The sequence below is a fragment of the Ursus maritimus genome, unplaced genomic scaffold, assembly GCF_017311325.1.
Source record: "Ursus maritimus isolate PB19 unplaced genomic scaffold, ASM1731132v1 scaffold_17, whole genome shotgun sequence".
NCBI classification, from domain to species: Eukaryota; Metazoa; Chordata; class Mammalia; order Carnivora; family Ursidae; genus Ursus; species Ursus maritimus.
Genome location: NW_024424119.1, coordinates 8849958 through 8867098, shown reverse-complemented (window position 1 = coordinate 8867098; position 17141 = coordinate 8849958). Strand labels below are relative to the sequence as shown.

At 39.9% G+C, this 17141-nt stretch overlaps 1 protein-coding gene across 2 annotated transcripts in view; it reads left to right on the top strand.

The window, feature by feature from the left end:
• TTC39B (tetratricopeptide repeat domain 39B) overlaps positions 1-17141 on the top strand; it is a 116795-nt gene that overhangs the window by 50106 nt on the left and 49548 nt on the right. The window lies entirely within an intron of this gene.

Sequence of the window (17141 nt, the reverse complement as noted above, 5' to 3'; positions counted from 1 at the left end):
ACTTTGCTAATTTAAATTTTGTGCATTTAGCCTGTTAGATTAAAAACCTCAGAGAACTTGATTTTCCCTTATTTTAGTGTTTTAAAGAAGTGTCTGGGATATAAAAGTTAACTCTAACCTGGGAATATCTGCCTGCTATTGTATTTTCCTTAAAATGAACAAGAAGTCATTTTATTCCTCAGTTAGCCCTCTTTAGATGGAGATGGATCCTTGGATTAGGTGAAAAATCCCTGAGAGACCCTGGAGAATTGATAAATTCAGGCCATTTGTGTTTGTCTTGCCTGTTTCCCTAGGATAATTAAACAGTGATGGATCAGAATTAGGCTGCAGCAGGGACTGGGGAAAAAAATCTCCCGGCATCCCTTCCCGCAGAAGCGTCAGCCACGGCAGTGAGTGTAGCTGCCACTTTAACTGACATGTCTTAAATTCTGCTCTGGGAAGCTCTGGGATGCTGTCCGCAGCCTCGGCAACTTCTCTTCTTATGCCCTTTAATTGAGAGTCTCACTGGAGACCAAGAAATAAAACAGGAACTGAGGATTTTTGTTGGCCTTTAACTTGAGGACTGTCGTCTTCTTTTTGTTTGCCTTAAAAAATCTGGTAGAAGAGAGGGAAAGGCATCTCCACAGTGAGGCTAGACTCATTCCTCCAAAGTTACAGCTGCTCTAAATCTGTGAGTATGTTGCATTTTTAAAGCTGTTCCTGGGGGTCTGATTGCAGCGTTCTGTTTAGATGGGTGAGGATTTAATTTAAGGAAAGCCATAAGAATTTTAAAAATAGGAGTTAAATCTCATTGGAGACCTGCAGTTTTTGTTAGTTGACATTGTCTTTATTAAAGGCTTCATGTCAAGCTGGCCAGGGCTCTCCCCCAACCCCTCCCCCTCCCTTTTCTGGGGCTTCCTGAGGGTGAGTGCTGAAACCGGAGAAAATAGTGAATCTTGCTGCTGCAGAGGACGTGGTCTTCTCGGGATGCCATGGCTGGCTTACTGCTGCTGCAAGGTGTGCACGTAGTTGTAGAACAATGGAAGGGTGATGACGGCTCACTGTGGATTCACTGTGTCCGTCTTATGGTCTTTGCTGGGTTCATTATAGGGTGTTGTTTTGTTAGGGTGATTAAAACCTTAACGAAAGATGAAGTACACTGGCACGCTCTCAGAATAGTGGGGGTTGATAGTCCTAGACTTCACCTCTTATCGTGAAGCCCTGTATTGGCTTCTCCTGGTGTCTTTGTAGCAGATTACAGGGGGTGGGAGTTACCAAAAAGTGACCTTTGCATGACCACCCCTTTCTAATTGTGCATTTGAATTGGTGCCATTTTTTTTCTGATGACGTAGATTCTTTAGCCTAAACATCTGTCCTTAGTCACTGTGTCCCACTTTCCCCCTTTGGAATCCACTGGAGGCTAGAACTGTATCCTTCCTGAATTATTATGGAATCAATTTTGGAACATTTTGTAAAGGTAGAGGTTAAGTTTTGGTTCCCATGAAAACCCCCGTATGTTCTTGATTTGTCTTTGTTAAATGAAAAGTCTTATGATTTCAGTGATTCATATCATTTGGTTACTGTTCTCATTCCTTTATTTTAAAAATCACAATGGCTAAAGCAATTCCTAAAAGTTGATTTGCTGTCAGTAGTCAAAATACTTTTAAACAACAGCTAGTAACAGTCATCTTTGTAGATATAGAATATATTTGACTGAGGGGGACATATTATATGAGCTTTGTGGGTATCAGTATTTTGGTTGATTTCCTGCAGTGTGAAAGAAATCAAGGATTTTAAAAAAGAAACTCTACCACCCAGAGATCAAACATTTGCTGTTTTTATTTTTAACATTTTGTTAACCCTAAATGTAGCAACTTGGGAAGGATTCCTAAAAATAGGAAATTCTGCCTCACCTAGACTTGTAAGGAACTGACATGTATTCATTCGTTCATTCAATAAACATTTATATTTGTTGCAAAGCTCTTGCCAGGCTCTGGGGATATGATGCTGAACAAGATATTATATGTGCCCTCATGGAGCAGTTATTTTTAGCAGGTGAGGGGAGCATTCAAAAACTACCTCATCATTTCATTACAACTGTGGTAATTTTTCAACTGTCTAAGCGTAGATGGTTTGTGGCCAGATATATACAGGGCATATAAATACTTGCAACTAATTCTGTCCCAGATCTTCTAAAGTGACAAATCCTTGGTATACTTGAGCTGGAAAGAGATTATGAAAATAATTTGATTAGTTCAACAAGTATATGATAGGCACTGTATTAAGTGCTGGTTTCAGATCAGTAAATAAGAAATGGTCCCTGCTTTGGAGGCGCTTATATATATAGCTAAGTCTAGTGGGAGGGGAAGGGAAATTGGTTATGTTAGTATATTTTAGTATCTTACTGATTCATTAATTCAATAAATATTTTTTGAGTGTCTTCTGGGATGCTGGGCACTGTTATGGGAACTGTGCTGGGCACCGGGGGTGGGGTGGAGAATCTGGCAGAGACCCCCTGCCAGCTGGAAACTGTTAAGGGCCACAGTGGAGAAGTGATAAGGTGCAATGAGGAATACACAGGACGGGGGTCGAGCATCTGCAGTGGGCCAGCCACTAGTGGGTATTCTGCATACATTAATCTTCCCTTCGATCCTATAAACTACTTAACTATCTCTGCTGTAACAAGCACGTAAACCAAGGTACAGAGAGGTGAAATTGCTGCAGGTCACACAGGAAGTAAGTGGAGGAATTAGAACTTGATGGCAGGTGTGACTTGATTTCCAGTCTCTGCCCCTTCTGGTGGTCTCCAAATCTGGCTGCTCACCAGTGACCTGAGTTCCAGAGGGAGAACAGTGTTTATTACAGGCTTCCCTGGTGACTGTGGGCAACTAAGTTTAAGAACCATTCTTCTAGGGGCGCCTGAGTGGCACAGCGGTTAAGTGTCTGCCTTTGGCTCAGGGCGTGATCCTGGCGTTGTGGGATCGAGCCCCACATCAGGCTCCTGATATGAGCCTGCTTCTTCCTCTCCCACTCCACCTGCTTGTGTTCCCTCTCTTGCTGGCTGTCTCTATCTCTGTCAAATAAATAAATAAAATCTTAAAAAAAAAAAAAAAGAACCATTCTTCTACTACTCCCTCAGTTTACACAGGTAGAGAGCAAGAACAGAGGTCACACAAGTTAAAATGGGGCCAGTAACCAGATTTCCTAGCTGCTGTTTATTTCACTGGAGTATATTAGAAGATACTAAGAAACCAAAAGCAGAATTAAAAGCAAAGAACAGACCAAAACCAACCATCCAGGTAAAACAAAACAAAGCAAAAATAACAGCAAGAGCCTGAACGAATAAAGGTGTTTGGCTGGCTTTGGCTTTGAAGAAGAATCCCTGGCGGCCTGACCTGCCTTCCCTCAGAGCCCTGATTCACCTGCCTGTGCTGCCTGATGGTTACTTGCAAGTGAACTAGTTAGGATTTTTTTTTTTTTTAAACAGAGAAAGTATCTTGGCTTATTAATAGTCGTTCAGGCATTTAGAATTTATTGGGGGATACAGATAGGAAACTGTCGTTAGTAAAAAAAAAAAAGAAGGAAACTGTTATTGGGATATAGTGGGATAAATGCAGTGGTGTGGAGAAGGTCAGGGTTCTGTGGGAGCAAAGATGAGGGGTGACTAACCTAACCTGGGGTGATGGGCAGGAGTCTGGGCAGAGGCTGAGCTGAGAAGGCTTTCTGAAAGAGGCGATGTCTGAATTGAGGCAGATCCTGCTAGATACAGGGCACGATCAATCGGGTATAGCAGGAGGGTTTATTAAGTACAAAGGCCTTGAGGTATGAGAGTCCGTTGTAGGAGCGGCCAAACTTTCTCCTCTACCCTCTTAATGTATTTCCTGGGTCCTGCAAATTAAAGGGACAAAAGACAGATTAGCAGGAGGGAAAAAAAAAGTTTAATTGCGTACACACATGGGAGTTCATCAAAAAAAGTATCTTAAGGAGGTGGTTAGAATTTGGAGCTTAGATACTTTTTTTTTTTTTAAGAGAGGGAGAGTGGAGGGGCAGAGGGAGAATCTTACTCAGGCTCCATACCCAGCATAGAGCCCGACGTGGGGCTGGATCTCACAATCCTGAGATCATGACCTGAGCCAAAATCAAGAGTTGGCTGCTTAACTGACTGAGCCACCCAGGCGCCCCATTTGTATACTATCTTAACGAGGTACGATGAAGTGTGCAGAAGAGGCTAGGCCAAAGAAGGGGTTTTAGGCTTCTGGATGAGCATTAAATTGTAGGAAGATGACTAGGAAATGTGTGGTAAGGATTTTTTAGTAAGGTTTGCTATGCGATACGAGTCCTCTCAGCTGGTAAGATTTATCCCTGAAGTAATTCTCTTCCTGGTGTGGGAAAGGGAAACACCTTTACAAAAGGAAATTTATGCTCTGCTTTTAGGCTAGGATGGGGAGGGTGAGAGCTAATCGCTTCAGCTCAAAACAATATGTCAAAGTAACATCTTTCAGGGTGACATACTCTGATCCCGTTCACCATGTTCTCTTCAGGGTTTATCAAGAAGCTTGGGAGTCCTGCAGTTCTAGTGAGTTTAGGCTGGTCAGAGGAAGACAGATGTCAGGGGTGTCTTGCCAAGCAGCTGTGGCAAGGGTGGTGACAGACCCCTGAAGTATTTTCATTGTGAGGATTGCATGGACTTGTGTTTAGACAGGATGACCTGGACCCAGAGTGGAGACTGCGGTGGGGGGTGGGGAAGAGTGTGCCTCAATCCTATATGATACCTCGCTCCGGGTTCTAATAGTCTGCCCAAAGTTATAGATAATTTAGGGCTTAATAGGCTTTATGGCATAGGCTGAGCATTTAACATGTGTATGTATATGTACCTATGTATGTATGTACGTATATACACACAAAGAGATAAATATCAGTCATTGTTTGTATAGCAAATATGTTTGATTTCCAACACAGTGACAACCTTCTCATTTGATTAGTAGAAAGCTTGAGGCCTGTCATGAAGTAGGGGATTTTGAGGCCCTCTGTAGTTTCCTTGTTTGCTGTGTCATCCACTAAAGATTTTCATATCTTTAGTGGGGAAAAAATGAACTAGAATCTTTTAAAAATATCTCTTTCAGTCCCAGTACCCATGCTAAGTCTGTCTTTGTTTTTTCAATGAAAACTGTGGTAATTTGTCCCTCCTATTTTATAGATGAGAAAGATGAGGTGCCCCTTGAAAAGCTGTTGTATTGTGTCCCTTAGCCATAGATTGCTTGGGGTGTAGACAGCCCTCTCCTCATTTTATTTTTTTTTAAATAAAGTCACGTGTACTCCTGGATACATGTGTTATGAAAAATGATTTTTTTTTTTTTGGTGCTGTATACCCAGCGATCTTCCTAACATGTTGCACTTGCTTTCCACTTAAGAAAAAAAAAAAAAAGATTTTATTTATTTATTTACTAGAGAGAGAGAGAGAGAGAGAGTGGGGGGAGAGGCAGAGGGAGAGAGACAAGCAGACTCCATGAGAGCACAAAGCCCCCCAACGGGGCTTGATTCCATGACCCTGAGATCATGACCTGAGCTGAAATCAAGAGTCAGACACTCAACCAACTGAGCCACCCAGGCGCCCATGCTTTCCACTCTTTTTTTTTTTTTTTTTAAAGATTTTATTTATTTGACAGAGAGAGGCAGCCAGCGAGAGAGGGAACATAAGCAGGGGGAGTGGGAGAGGAAGAAGGAGGCTCCCAGCGGAGAAGCCTGATGTGGGACTTGATCCCAGAACGCCGGGATCACGCCCTGAGCCATAGGCAGACGCTTAACGGCTGCACCACCCAGGCGCCCCCATGCTTTCCACTTTTTAACACCACATTTACACTTATATCTTTGGCCCATTGTTTAAGTAATCTCTACATCCAGTGTGGGGCTCGAACTCACAACCCTGAGATCAAGAATCCCACGCTCCACTGACTGAGCCAGCTAGGGCACGCCTGGCTCATTTTAGAAAGGGCAGACTGCATATATGGGCTGATTATGTGGGTATGAGTTTGATAGGAATTTCATGGATGGTTTACTTTTCTTTTGATATTTCATCAGTCCACAGGTGTGGAAGGTCTTTAGAGACCATTCAAGTAGTATGAATGGATTTCTTTGGTGATTGTTTTTGTATTGGTGGGTTATAGAATATCTTCTTTCAAGTCCTTACAGATGACTCTATTTTAGCAAGCAGGGAAGTATGGGAACAAGACTCGAATTTCTCTTGTGCTTTGGGATTATATAGTCATTATCCTCTTGACTACTGGGTGGGGCAGAATTTGAGCCTTTCTGTGATCCAGCAAACCGAGTCCTAATATATAACATTTATGTGCCAGCACCCCTCCTTCATATTAGCTTAGGTGTTTTTGTTTTTTGTTTTTAAAGCAATAATATCCCTGTATACCAAAACCATTTTGTGTGCCTGCTTGATATCACAGGCTGAATATATACAACATACTATGAAAACAGACACACATTGAAGAGCTAGGGAAAATTAAACTTTAATTACTTGAGTACTTATTTGCTTCCCCTTCTGGTTTGTTTTTGTTTTACCTACTATTTCTTGAAAGCTACTTGTTTGTAAATGAAGGCCTCCCATGTTAACATTCATGGGTATTTTCCATTTACATACATGATATAAAATGTAAGGTATTGAGAATGTATTTGGCACAAGGGTGCTAATATAGAATTAATATAAATGTCATTTATTCATCAAAAACTCATTGAGCATCTCTGTGCTAAGACAGAGAATTCCTGTCCTTAAAAAGCTCATCATTTACCTCCCACAACTGAATGTAAAGCAATAATCATACCATGATGAGTTTTAAATTCTGACCAAGGAACCCAGAGGAGAAGCACATCAAGTAGCCTGAAAGAAAAGAAATGACTTCCAGGTAGCCTTTATTTTTGTCTCTCCATTATGGATTCTGAGCCAAATGAAAGGAAAACTTTTTTCCAGTATTACTTTTTTAAAATTTCTCTTCTGGCTACTCTTTGTTGTAGTTCGTAAGTTTGAGAAGAAAGATAAACATCCTTCACCCCGCCCCAGCCCCTTGCAGTGTCATACTGAAAACCTGCGTTTACTCTTCCTCTTGGAAATACCTGCATTCCTCCTTTGGGGGACAAACTGAAACCCGCCAAGTGCTGCCTAAGGAGCCTCCGCCCCCAGGGCTGCAGGAAATACCCAGCTGCCCAGTAGCTCGAACGAACGCAGTGGGCTGTCTAATGGGAAGTTCTTGGCCCCGATCACTTAACTCTTTTGACAACATCAGGACTGCATTTATGTAGTATTTCAGCCCCAAAAGTGATTTTACAAAATGGAGCACATTCCTCCTGGTAACTTCCTCATGAGGTAGCTGGGGCAGGTATTGTTATCCCTCCTCTGGCTCTTTGTCTTGGTGTATGCTTTCTTTTTTCTTCCCGGTTTCTTTTTATTGTGGTAAGATACACCTAACACAAACTCTACCATCTTCACCACTTTTCAGTGTGCAGTTCAGTGGTGTTCGGTACATTCCCACGGTCGTGCCCCCATCACTGCCGTCCATCTCCAGAACTCTTTCATCTGGACAAAGGGAAACTCTGTACTCATTAAGCAATAACTCCCCACTGCCCTCTCTCCCCAGCCCTTGACCACCACCTCTCTGCTTTCTATGGTTTGTATCCTTTCTTTGTTTTTGCACACGAGGTCACTGAGATCCCTAGCAGTGAGCAAACGGTCCAGTGTGTCGCTGCTTTCAAGTGCCCGGCACACCTGGGACAGACACCCAGTGCTCAGCCTTGCGTCCCAGAGCTCAGCCTTGCGTCCCAGCATGCTTTCTCTGACATCACACTGCAGGTGGGGCAGTGAGAAAGGGTGATTGCTAGAGTAGGTAACAGCTTTCTGTTAGAAATAAGAAAACCCTTCAATAGGGAAGGAATTTTTTTTTTTTTAATTAAAAACCAGCAAAATGAAATTGGAGCTGCCTGTATATCTCTTGCCAATCTGACATTCCATTGTTTGTTTGAAATACTGTGAAGGAGTACAGTTTGCTTAAGGAAAGAATTTGAAAAGATACAGGCTCTGGTGTTAGTTCCCAGCTCTGTCTGATTTGCTCTGTCTGCGGGCAAGAGAAACAGCATCTGTTGGGGCAGTTTCTTTCTTTTTTTCCTGAAGAAACAGTAAGTCCTGCTGTCCATTTTCTTAGTGAGTAGGGTCTGAGGTGTGCTTTATATTATACATGAAAATTAGCTTCTGTTCTTTTCATCTGTTCTCACTTTGTTCTGGAACTCTCATCCCCGGTGAGAACAGAAGAAAACATGTAGTTGTTGATAAAAGATCCTGTCATCTGTTCACATTTTAAATAGTCTCTTTTATAGTGACTCACGTTTTCTTGGGGGGAGTGGGAGAGGTAAGTGCCCAGTCAAGTAAAAATTTAAACTCTGCATCAGGCCTATATCTTCCTTCTCAAAGGCTCCCCTGTCCCTCTTCCTTAATAGTACCTGGGTGCCAGAAGTTCCATGGAGATAGAGCCCTACTCTGGGAATTGCCCTCTGGTTGACAGCCCCACTTACTTGTTTTTTCTTAACTTCTGTCGTCACTGTCCCTGCCACCAAAGTACCTGAGATGGCTGGATCTGTTGGTATGACCTCAATGGCTTGGCATTCCCCACTGGCATTGGCTAGGATGCCTGAGGTCCATGGGCACTCTCATTTGCCCTTTGCTCCAGGATCATCCAAGTTGTCTTTTAAAAACACCTTATTTTGCAATAATGTCAAGCTGAGCAAAAGAGTATGAGAATAAGAGAACTTTTGTATATCCCTAATCCATTTTAAACATTTTGCCACAGTTGTTTTATTATTCTTTCTCTGTATGCACATTATTTTACATCTTTCTGAGTCATTTGGGAGTAGGATGCAGTCCAGAGAAGGTGGTCTAGAAGGGGACATTGGAATCTTTCTCAAGTGAGCAAGGGAGGGATTGTTTGTTCTTTCCTTTTCTCTGCTTTCTTCCAACTCTCCTTGTTCGTGAATTAAACTTCTCCACTCTCTTGAACTCTTCCTTCTACTGAACTGGCTTTGTGTCCTTTCTATCCCTGGCTATTGGCTGCTAGTTGCATTTCCAGTTATTGTGCTCAGGTGTATTGTTGGGAGCAGATGGGAGTACTGCTGACTTCCACTTGCTCCTTTGTCTGTTTATCCAGGCAGTCAGGTTCTCCACTCGCGTGGCAGGTCTACCTGGGGGATGCTTGGCAGACAGCTTGCTGACATGTATGCAAGGTTTTGGTTGGACATTTTTTTTTTTTAATTCATTCATTTATTTTAGAGAGAAAGATCACGTGCACACTAGGGGGCAGGGGAGAGGCAGAGGGAGAGGGAGAGAGAGCCTCCTCAAGCTGACTCCCTGCTGAGCGTGGAGCCCTACAGGGCCTTGATCCCAGGACCCTGAGTTGATGACCTGAGCTGAAGTCAAGATTTGGATGCTCAGCCAACTGAGCCACTCAGGTGCCCTTGGCTGGACTTTTGATCCAAATTTAGGAGCTTATAAGCAGGATAAAAAAAGATGTAACTGGTGGCTCAGTAGGTTAAACATCTGCTTTTGGCTCAGGTCATGATCCTAGGGTTCTGAGATCGAGCCCCATATTGGGTTCCCTGCTCAGAGGGGAGTCTGCTTCTCTCTTTCCCTCTGCCCCCCTCCCCAGCTTGTGCTCTCTCTCTCAAATAAATAAATAAATAAATAAATAAATAAATAAATAAATAAAATCTTAGGGGGAAAAAAAAGATGTGACTTGGCAACATGGTGGTAAAACTTATGTTATTTAAAATCTAGAATTTATTCTCAGATATCATCTTGGAGATCATGAACTGTATGACTTAATGTATCTAACACCTGATATAGTGCCTGCAGTATGGTGCTCCTAGGTGTTTGTAAGTGAAAATTAAACTTTAATTTACTAAATTTGACCCTTTCGTTCAGTGCATTACTTTTTTGTGGTCCATTCCCTGCTACCTTTTCCAGCTTTATTTATTTATTTTTGCAGAGTTGGTTACCTTGTTTTTTATCTTAATCCCAGTTTCTAATAAAAATGTAACATGAGGGTGAAAGGAAGTACCTTTCCAGTGACTCCATCTATTGCAATGGACCTTCACTTTCCATCTTCCATAAAAGCATATAGCTTGTTGACGTGCTCACGGGCCTGGTGTACTGCATCTTTCAGATCTGCCAAAGATTGAAATGGGGCTAGTGTCAAGAACGCATGGTAGTGTCTACTGATGTCCGCCTGTGAGAGCCAATTCCTTTCAATCAAGGAATAAACCCATTTTCAGCAAACAGGTAGATACACTAAAAATCAGGTTGAGGTCATAAATGTATATATAAAGTAACAAGTTTGAAAACAATTTAGGAATATATTATTACAGGTATTTTAATTTCAAAACTTAAAATAGCATGGAAGTGTGTTGTCAGTGTAGGAAACAAAGAAGATAAAATTAGAAAAGCTGTAACATTTAAGTACTGACTTTTCAAAGTACTTTGAAAAATACTTTTTGGAAGAGTTCGATAAGGTCTAAAATTACATTAGAAACACATTGGGTAGTGATATATTCTAACTTCCTCACATGAAAAGGACTAAAAATAATATACTGTTCTTGCATTTTTTCCAGAGAACTATTGTAAGCTGTGTGTGATAGTACAGGGGGTGATCGGAGGGTGTTTCCTTAAATTAATATTTGAATGTCCCCTTCATGAATTTGAATTTAAACTGCTCAAAATATATACTTTTCCCCCATTATTAAAAATAGTGCATGATCATTTTTGAAACTTGGAAAAAACATCAAAAAGCAGAAAGAATATAAAAATCACCCAAGCCCTACAGATAATGTAAAAGAGAGTTTACGGTTTTGTTTGTAGTAAGCCTAAGCATGGACTATTTAGGGGCAGGTTAATTAGTTTATAAATTCATTAGTATCTGACTTAGTCGAATAATTATATCCTTTGTTCGTGCTTGTCCTTTGTTTTTTTAGCTTTGTAGATCCTCCCTATAAAGGAACAAGACTTAAAGTGGAGAGAAAATGGTGGCATTCCTTTGCTTTGATTCTGTAGCACCGGTGATAGGCTGGGGTTGAGGTTGGCAGTACAGTGTGTTTGGCGGTACCTGTTGATTTCTGGGCTGTTCTTGCTGTACCAGCTGCAGCAGCTACACCTCCCCTCTTCTTTGATCACAGGCTGTGAGAATGGCTTCTTGAAGGATTCATCCACTGGGCAGAATTTGTGAGCAGTTTTCTTTAGTAAGAAACACAGGCTGATCATATGGTTAAAATATTAAGCAGTAGATTTCCTGGAAACCTGGTGGTGGTGTCCACTGCAGTCTTGTGTTTATAACTCCAGTGGATACCGTCCAGACTGTAGATTATATAAATGGTGCCTCCCAGAGCGTAACAGTTGGCCTGTTTACTTTCATTCCTTTTCTCCCCAAAAGAGAGATTTTAACTTTGATGAAAAAGCTTAAAGGATACTAAGTGTCTTTTTATTATTTTTTGAAATTTCATTTCATTTTTTTCTTCTTTTTAAAATGGGCCAGAGGGGCGCCTGGCTGGCTCACTTGGTTAAGCATCTGCCTTCAGCTCCAGTCATGATCTCAGGGTCCTGGGATCAAGCCGTGCCTCAGGCTCCCTGCTCAGTAGGGGGAATCTGCTTCTCCCTCCCATTTTCCCTCTGTGCTCTCTCTCTCAAATAAATTAATAAAATATTTTTTTTAAAAAATGCTAGCTTTGAGGTGCCTGGTTGGCTCAGTTGGTTAAGTGTCTACCTTTGGCTCAGGTCATGATCCCAGAGTGCTGGGATCAAGCCCCACGTTAGGTGCCCTGCTCACCACAGAATCTGCTTCTCATTCTCCTTCTGCCCCCCTCCCACTCTGTGCGCACGTGTTCTCTCTCAAATAAATAAATACATACATAAAATATTTTTTAAAAAAATGGGTTAGCTTTTATTTCATTGCTCAAGAACATAGCACATTGTTTGGATTTATTGCGGAAATTAAATTTGAATTGATTCTGCTAATTATGATTTGAATGAGAGGAAAAAGTATACAAAAATAGCTGTCAGCTTTTCATTTGAAAATAGTTTTACTTAGTGATCAAAAATTAGAGCAGTGTGAAACTCAATAATAAAAAGACAAATAGCCCACTTAAAAAATGATCAAAGAATCTGAACAGACATTTTTCCAAAGAAGATGTGCAAATGGCCAGTAAGTACCTAAACAGATGCTCAGCATCATTAGTCATTCGGCAAATGCAAGTCAAAACCACAATGAGATACCATCACACCCACTAAGATGGTCAGTAGTAAGTGTTGGCCAAGATATAGAGAAATTAGAATGCTCTTGCATTGCTGGTGAGAATGTAAAAATCACATAGCCACTTGGAAAAATGGTCTGGCAGTTCTTTGAAATGTCAAATATAAAGTTAACATATTATTCAGCAATTATTTCCTAGGTATATACCCAAGAAAAATGAAATATATTTCTATACAAGAACTTCTGTATGAATGTTAATATCAGCATTATTCAAAATACCTAAAAAGTGGGGGGGCACCTGGGTGGCTTAGTCAACTGTTGACTTTGGCTCAGGTCATGATCTTGGGGTCATGGGACTGAGCCCCGCATCAGGCTCTGTGCTCTGCAGGGAGTCTGCTTGAGATTCATTCCCTCTCCTTCTGCCCCTCCCCCCACTCTTGCGCACAAGTGCTCTCACTTTCTAAAATAAATAAATAAATCTTTAAAAAAATACCCCAAAAGTGGAAATAACATGTATATCCATCAACTAATGAAATGATAAACAAAACATGTTCTATCCATACAATGGAATATTATTTGGCAATAAAAAGGAATGAAGTACTGATATATTATCAACATGTATCTTGAAGACATGCTAAGTTAAAAAGGAAATCATGGAAGACCGCATGTCATGTAAGTCCATTAATATGAAATGTCCAGGCTAGAAAAAAATCTGTATATACCGAAAGCAGAATAGTAGTTGCCTAAAACTAGAGGTGGAGGGGGAAATGCAGAATGAGTGCTAATGGATGGATACAGGGTATCTTTTGGGTGACAGAATGTTGTATAATTAGATTATGATGATAGGGGCACCTGGATGGCTCAGTCAGTTAGGGATCTGACTCTTGGTTACGGCTCAGGTTGTGGTCTCAAGGTTGTTGGATTGAGCCGCTGTGCGTAGCAGGGAGTTGGCTTGAGATTCTCTCCTTTTCCCTCCCCTGTGTCCCTCCCTCGACTCTCTCCTTCTCTCCCATACATACATACATACATACGTACGTACATAAAATCTTAGATTGTGGTGATAGTTGAACACCTCTAAGAATATACTAAAAGTCCTTGATTGTATACTTTAAATGGGTGAATTGTATGGTCTGTGAATTATATCTCAATAAAGCTGTTTAAAAACTTAAAAAAAAAAAGCATAAAATCAGGGCAAAAGAAGGACAATTTTTCCAACATAATTGAAAATGTTGAAATTGATGTAGTGTTTTTCTTATCCTCTATCAACCCAATAACAGTATTTTTCACCAGCTAAAAATACATTTCTTTGAACTTACGAATATAACATCTAGGTTATGCTCAGGGGTACAGCAGTCAAGTCACTCTGTTCAGTTAAATTTTTAATAACTGTGCTTACTTTGGTGGTACAGATTCTAAAACTGAAGCAGTCTAAGGAGCATTTAGCACGGAGGCTATCTGAACCTCAGTGCAGTGTTCATATATTAGAAACATTTACTGAAGGAAAAAAGACCTGAATAAGTGTGTGTATAGGTGTGAAAATATAGTATTGTAGAGATAGTGTTAAAAAACAAAATTCAGCCTAGTAAATTTGAAGATCTAATTGGCTTTATTAAACAATTCATGAATTGGGCAGCCTCCCATCAGCAAAGTAGAGGGGACCTCTGGGGAGTTGTACAAAATGGCAGGATTTTGTAGGAGAAAGGGTGGGGCAAGAAAGTTTTAGCAAAAGGAAAGGATTGTCCTGGGCAAGGTCGATTTCCCTTAGGAGTAAGAGTAGCCGGGTCTTTTCATGCAGATTACCTCAGCTTCCTTTGGGGAATGGTGAGGGCCCCTTTGGCAAACTCAGTGCAGACTCATTGGCCCCAGATGGGGAAAATTCCGGACTGGTTAAGACTGGTTAAGATTACTTTTCTGGGGTAGGTTGAAACTAGAATTAGATTACAGTTTGGGACTCAACCTAACGGACACCATTTTCGGCCAGTGATTTTGCTTTTAACAACGTCATTGATATATTTATTGAGGAAATAAACAAGATTGTAAAACTGGTTCCAGGAGCATTTAGGCAACTAAAGAATGTTGGAATAAGATTTCTATATGCAAAACTCGTTGATCTTCTGTAAAGCAGTATTTGCATAATTACAAGACAAAAAAACCCCTACAAGTTTACATATTTTTTTATGTAATATGAACCTTAATCAGTAGTAAATAGTAAATCAAAGAAAGGTATATTCCTTACAGAATGAAATATTCCTTGGTGGGTCCGTTAGTGCTCCAAGATGATGTTGAGAGGACATGTGCTCCTCCCTTTGTGTTACTTCCAAGCTAAGGAAGTAACTGAAGGATGAGTTATTCACTGGTGTTGGGATAATTGCCTATTCATGTGGGAAACAATTACATTTAGCTCTCACTGTATACAAAAATGGATTCCAGATATATGCCTGTCATTTTCTCTCTGTATTTGAAACATTTGTCATAAAAAAAGAAGAAAATAGGTTCTTGATGAAATATTATGTAGTAGTCTGAGTGAATTAATCTATATAAAAAAATACTGTTGAATAAAAAGATCAGTTTGTAGCCTGATGTACTGACTGTGATATTAATATAAATTTTAAAATACTGTAGAATTTCTGGGACTTCATGGACTTGTATACAAAAACATAAAGGGCTAGAAGGATCTAATTTAAACTTTTATACCTCTGAAAATGTGAATAAAATCTAACATTATTTTATTAATAATTATTAAGTTCTGCTGAATTCAAGTCTCTTGTTGTCTGGTAAAGATACTATAACTGTAGCTTTGAAATATGCAACATTTACCTGGCATAGCAGACTTGATTTTAGCAGAACTTAATAAATTTTAGCATTTTATATATATGGTACACCAAATCACTGGGGAAAATATGTGGTCTTTAAAAATTATCTTGGGAAAAATGGCAAAAGGTTAAGAAAAACTACACAGCGCATTATATATTCAAATTATAAATAGATCAACAAACTGAATATTCAAAAGTAGCAGCACTGGTAAAATTATGCTATATAATCTTAGTGGAGGGAAGGTTTCTCTAAGTATGTCCTTAAAATTTAGAAATGTTAAAGCAAAGTGATTAGTTTTGATTAAATAAAATTTTCAATATTGGGAAGAATTTTGTAATTAAAGCTGAAGACAAATGAGAAACAGGGGGCTGTTTTTATGGTCATTTCAGAGACCATGTTTTTCTAGCCGTTCTGAGTGAATCTGTAGTAGACCAGATGGGCAAGAATGGTCCAAATGGGTGGATGTCCTTGTAAGTATCTTTTTCCTCTTTGCTTCTAAGCAGAGGTAACATCACTGCCCTAGAGTCTGGTTTGTGTAAGTGCTGGGTGCTTCGTCTCTTCTGGTAAAATGGTCTTGTGATGGAAAACAACCTGCCTTAAGTTACATTTCCTTCCATGTATGGAGTTCTCTTCTCTCCCAACTACCTTTGTGAGAAGAACCTTGATTTTTCCCTAAACTCTTGTGTAAAATTTAGGGAACTTGTTATATTCAAGACAGGATGAATGTTAAATCTAAAATATTATAGGGTATTAGGAAGTCTGAAAAGAACTCCACTTAATTTAGGACATTGCACATCTTAGAATTAGGGAAAAAAAAGTTCTCTAAAGGGAAAATCAATAACTCTTTTCTCTGTATGGTTTGTGTATAGTTAAGGTGAATGGAAGCCGGAGGTTAGTGATTCTATTACAATCCAGGGGGCTTATTCTTAAACGTGAGTTTCCTTCTCTTGCGTGGACCTGCCTCCATGTGTCTGTGGAGGGAGCACTGGGTCAATAAAATGGCCTGAGTCTGCAAACCAGATCAGTCCCCACCTCCTATTTGTTATTTCAGCGCTCCTTGGTGTATATATAATGGGAAATGAAGCCAATTATTAAAAAGAATATACCTTGCAAAATATATGCTCTTTAACTCAAGAATTTATCCTCAGGAAATAATCAGGGAAGTGGAGGAAGAGCTTATTACAGTGTTGTTTGTAATTGTAAAACATCAGGAGCAACTTACATGCCCCCAAATAAGGGGCGGGTAACCAATTATGTTTAGTAACTATGATAAAGCAACACTATTTGTCGAGAAGAAAAAATTGAAAATAAACATATAATGAAGGAAACTAGAATATGTCACCCCACAATTTGACCTAAAAATCATTTTGAGCTGGCAGCAATCAAGAAGCAGTAAACACTGGAAAAACTCCCCCTTTTCTGCCTAAAGGCAGGAAATAAATTCTCCTTTTACTGGTGAAAGACATTTGTATCAGCTTAGAGTATTTGCAAACCTTTTTAAAGTAACGCTTGTCTCTCTAGTTACTTCTTCATCATTTACTATTCCGAGCCCCAACCCCTTTGTCTTGCCAATTCTTCACAAATATAAAGGCTTCCTGCTTTTTCAGGGCCGTCATTCTCTTGTGAAGGCTCCTATGTACAAGACAAATTCAGTAAAATTTATGGCTTTTCTCCTGTTAATCTGTCTTTGTGCGTTTTATTTTCAGACCCAGCCAGGGCCTCTAAGAGGGTCAAGGAAAACTTTTTCCTTCCTTACAATAATATTCTATTTTAATAAAGTATAGAAATACATGTATAGATTTACTTGGGAAAATATCTGGAAGGATATTTATATACAGGCTACAATGTTGTCTTTGGGTGGACAGCTGTGGGGGTGATTTCAGTTAATTTCTTTTTGTGTACTAGAATAAACAAATAAGTTTATTTTGTTGGTGATATATTTCAGAAATGTTCACCATGTCACAGTACATAGATTTTTGTTACTTGATTTTTAAAACTGATTAGCCATGGAGGTGAGATGTACTAAATAATTGAAGGGCTTATGTTGTATACTTGAATTTA